Raw genomic sequence first — 4,976 nt, 5'->3', positions numbered from 1 at the left:
TCCGGCCAGGAAGGGGCGGGGCCGCGCTCTTAAAGGGGACGTGCCTTTCTCGGCCCTAAGGCCCAAGGCGGGTGGAGACGCCCTCCGGATTTTGACTTGGCGCTTTAGCATTCTCCACCGTCCTGGGTCTCCCGAGGAGGGGTTCGGACTCTTAGATGTCCTCCCTCCGCGACAGTGGCCTTTCCGGAAGCGATAGGGCCGGGAGACTGCAGAGTCACCTCCGTCCCTGTTGGACCTCTGGCAGGACAGATAACCCGATGCTCTTCCTCCAGTAGCTTTAGGGGACAAGGACATTGGGGCTCAGGGATAGGCAGGTGGTTGCGGGTTAGGCTAAGGAGGGGGCGTGGCAGGGGCAACTCCACGCCGGAGGGGGAGCGTGGAAGATCTGGGGAATCCTGCCCCCTGCTGTCGCCCGACGGGCTGGGCACCGCCCGCCCCTTGGATGTTGAGAGCTTTCATAAGACTGTACTCCCTAGACGTGAAGACAGGAACATCACCTCTTGGAAGGGCATCTCCAGGAGAGCAGCTGAGGAAGTAGGAGCTTGATCGCGACTGTTAAAACTTTCCAGGATCAGAGGCATTTGTGGAGAGCCTACTGTGAGCCAAGTCTCACCCCAAAGCCAGCTTTATATGCTTGCAATTTTCAGGAAAGCAGACCCTGGTTTGAGAGAGGGATGAGGTACTAAGGGGAGAGTCTGGAATCTGTGGGTGCATGGAAAGACTAATTTTAACTTGGGTCAAGGAAGGATGTGAGGGAGGACGCTGGGAGATATCTAGAGGGAGAGTGTTTAACACCGAGGGAGCCTGTCTCGAAAGTAAAGGAAGGGAGAAAGAAGGGAAGAAAGAAAAGTAGTCAGGTTTGCAAGACTAGAGTGGTAGAGACATTAGAGCAGGTCATACAGGGACTTATGGGTCATGCTTTTCAAAGGACATGGATGCTATAGAGGGGTTTATTATTAAATTATTATTGCGGGGCAGTAATGGTACACGCCTTTAATCCCAGCACTTGTAAGGCAGAGATAGGCGGATATCTGAGTTCGAGGCTAGCCTGGTCTACAGATTGAGTTCCAGGACAGCCAAGGGTGCTACAAGGAGAAATCCTGTCTTGAAAAACAAAACAAAAATGTTATTCGAATTTTGTTTTTGAGACAGGGTCTCACTATGTAGCCTTGGTTGTCCTGGAACTCACTCTGTAGGCCAGGCTGGCCTCAAAACTCAGAGATCCACCTGCCTCTGCCTCCCAGTGATGGGATTAAATGCGTGTGCCATCACCACCAAGCACATTTTGAGACAGAGTCTTGCTATGTAGCCTGAGCCCCTCTAAGGAGGGATTTAGAGCAGGGGAGGCTGATTTGGTAGTCATAACAGGCCCTGTAACTGATGTGGTGGGCGGGGCAGAGAGCCTCGGAGGAAGTCAGGTGGTTTAGTTGGGAGTGGTGAGGGAGTGCTGGATTCCGGCTGCTAATGATATATGTTGGTGAGTTGAGTATGTCAGGACAGATGAGGGAGAAATCCCAAGTTTGGGGCTGAGCACTGTGGGGGAAGAGCTGCTAAACAATACCCAGAAGGGAGTGAGGGACTGGTGGTGGGGGAATTGGATATGGAGAGTAAATGGTAAGTGAAGAAATTGAGAAATGACCTGGCAAAGGAACATGCAGTAATGATCCATTGTGCCCAGCAATAATCTGGTACACAGATACTTTTTAGTATGTGTGTGTGTGTGTGTGTGTATGCAAGGCAGACTTTTGGAAGTTTGTTCTGCCTTTCACCATGGGAGGTCCTGGGAATTGTAGCTTGATAACAAGTGCCTTTATCCCTTGAGTCATTTTGTCAGCCCCATTATGGCAGTTTTGTAGATCTAGAGAAACTGAGGACAGGGGAGGTTGAGGTCCAAGTGTAGCCAGCTATGCAGGAATTTGACTCCTGCTTGTAGCCACTTTGCTGTGCTTCAGGGTTCTGGACATAGGAAAGACCCTACAAGACAGACTGAATACCACAAAAGTTCAGATTTATTTATTTATTTATTATGTATACAACATTCTGCTTCCATGTATATCTGCACACCAGAAGAGGGCACCAGATCTCATAACGGATGGTTGAGAGCCACCATGTGGTTGCTGGGAATTGAACTCAGGACCTCTAGAAGAGCAGTCAGTGCTCTTAACCTCTGAGCTCTCTCTCCAGCCCAAAAGTTCAGTTTTTATTAGGGTTACTTACAGGAACATGGGTGAGGGAGGGGTCACTTACAGGAGCAGGAATGACTCAAAGACAGCAACATCATCAAAGCCCACCCAAGCATTAGTGACAGCTCACAAAGCTGGGAACCTAGAACATATTGCACAGTCTACAGGCAGCCTAACAGGTTGGAGAGTCCTTTCCAGGTGTCTAACCCTCTTTCAGGCAGCTCAGCGGTTTCCCTTCTTCTGGAGTCTCCTTTCAGCTTGGCTTGTCTGAGAGTCTTCTTTGAGCTTGACTCTGCTTACCCTTGCAGGGAGGGGCAGAGTGAATCTGGTCTGTTTCAGGGACTTCTGAAGTTATTTTGAGTTGTTTATCTTCCTGTTTAAATAGCTTTCTTATAGGATGGAATGTTTCAATCTTTTTATTTATTATGCATACAGTATTCTATTTGCATGCATGCCTGCATGCCAGTAGGGCATCAGATCTCATAGATGGTTGTGGGCTGCCATGTGGTTGCTAGGAATTGAACTCAGGTCTTGAAACTTTCTCAAGTATGGTTAAGTCCCTGAGCCTCATTGACTTCATGTGTAAAACAGGACTGCAGTTATTACATCACAGCTGTAAAAATAGTATTCAGTGTGGCCAGTTCAACTCAGTATAGCTTGGCGATGGGGATGTCTACCACTGTTCTGAAGAGAAGAGCAACAGAGACAACTCTTTTCTAGTCCCTTAAACTGGGGCTTGTTTTGAGTCTTCCCCACACTGCAACCTTGTAACATTGGTATTCCCCGACATGGCAGCAGTGATGTAGGCCTCACTGATGTGACCAGAACCCTAGAGGACTACGGCCAAAGTAGCCAAGGGCCCCTGTGTAGCTTTTGGTTTCTTGCAGATCAAAGATAAATAACAGACAACTAGAGGAATGAGGGTTGTGTTCTGGGATGCCCTGAGCCTGTCTGTCTAGGACAGTAGTCTTGAGGCAATGGCTCCCGTTAGATGTTTCACCTCCTGGCATGGACACATGACCAGGTTTCGTTTGAAGTAGGGTCTCATGGTGTTGTCTAGCTGGCCTTGAATGTAACAGTATAGTCAGTTTTATTGCCCTCCCTCCCTATTGTGCTAGTGAGCAGCCTACCTGGCCTTGGTTATAGTCAGAGGTCTACTGTCAGTGGATTCTCCTAGCAAAGCCTTCACTGGCAGGCTCCACTTGCCCAGTGCCTGGCAGCTCCAGGAATCTGGTACACTGGTCAGTTAACACAAAGCTCTACCTATCTGTAGTTGAGCTGAGCCCAGTCCAGGGCCAGGCAAACATTCATAGGGTTCAGACTGGCTTGTCAGATGAGCAGCCACCCATCAGGTTTCCAGCTGTTAGCTATGGACATGACCCTGACCAGCAAGAGAACAAAACAAAACAGAAGGCTCAAGGCAGTCCACTTGGGTGTTGCACCCTGCACTCCTCAGGAGTGAGGTAGAATGGGATAGCAGGGAAACCAACTGCTGCCCTGGGCCCTAACTGTACTTAGATGGTTTAAAGGGGCACTCCCTCTGAGCCAATTCCCCCCGTGACCCCACCACTTTTGTCAAGACTGTGTTATGTGGCCTAGAGGGACCACAAAGCTACCCTGAAAATTTTGCTGTCCTGCGTTTCCTTCCTCCTGAGGCCACAAGTCTTATGATGGATTCAGAATCTACACTGCCAGGTGCTCAGGCACATCTCCATCCAGCCCTATCTGCAGTCCTCAGTACTTGGGAGTCTTCACTGTGACCTCAACTCATGATTGTATTGCAGCCTCTAGAGTGCTGGCAATCAAGTGTGCACCACCACCCTTGACTGAATGCTAAGTTCTTTGATCCCTCTAATCAGGGGTTAATGTTAGGACACTTGACATGGTGTCTGGCAAAAGTCTAGAGGCAATGGTTTTAGGCCTAAGAATTTTGTATAGAGGGCACTGGCCTGCAGAGCTTGACTGGAGTGATCAAAGAACAAGCAGTGTGTGTGGTGAGGAAAGAAGGTCTTAGGAGGGTGGATTTGCCCCAACCATGGTGGGGGAACCACCTTAAGCTGCTCTGGCCTCTGAGGAAAGGTGAGGATGGGGAACGGGAGTCCCGTTTATTTGTGGGTGGCCACAATTCGTGGAATGGACAAAGATGGAGGCTGCTATGGGGTATTAATGGTTACTTTTTTGCTATGACAGAACCAAGCCCTACTTGGTCAGACTGAACCAGAGGCAGCTCTTGGAAAAAGGGTGCCAACTGAGTTAAAAGCACAGGGTGAAGAGCTGACATGGTGGCTCAGGTCTTTAATCTCAGCATTTGGGAAGCAGAGGCAGGCAGCTCTTTTTAGTTAGAGGCCAGCCTGGTCTATAGAGTGAGTTCCAAGACAGCTGGGACTACACAGAGAAACTTCAAAAATCCTAAAGACAAAACACAGTGGGAGGTCTGCTGGGTAGAGGAGCACCAGGAAAGTCAAGAGGGCAGAAAAGGAACTAAGAATGATCTGTTGGCGCTGCAGGGGACATGGCAATTGTCTCAGTGAAGACACAGGATGATCCTGTGGGTTTAGACAGGTGGAGCTGGAATGACTGAAGGCCTGGTGGCTGGCTCAGTCTTCCAGAAGTAGGGGAGCAAATGTTAGGCAGCAAAGCCTAACAGTTCCAGCTCACTCTGGAGGAGCCAGTGGATGAGAGCACAGGTTTCCAGCAGCTTACCTCTCCAAGAGCACCCCCAAGTCCCTGCACCCATCCAATAAGGGCTGGAAAGAACCGAACACGAGACTGCAGAATAGAGGCCGAGAAAGA

Source organism: Cricetulus griseus (assembly GCF_003668045.3).
Source record: "Cricetulus griseus strain 17A/GY chromosome 1 unlocalized genomic scaffold, alternate assembly CriGri-PICRH-1.0 chr1_1, whole genome shotgun sequence".
NCBI classification, from domain to species: Eukaryota; Metazoa; Chordata; class Mammalia; order Rodentia; family Cricetidae; genus Cricetulus; species Cricetulus griseus.
Note: the sequence above shows the minus strand (reverse complement) of the source record.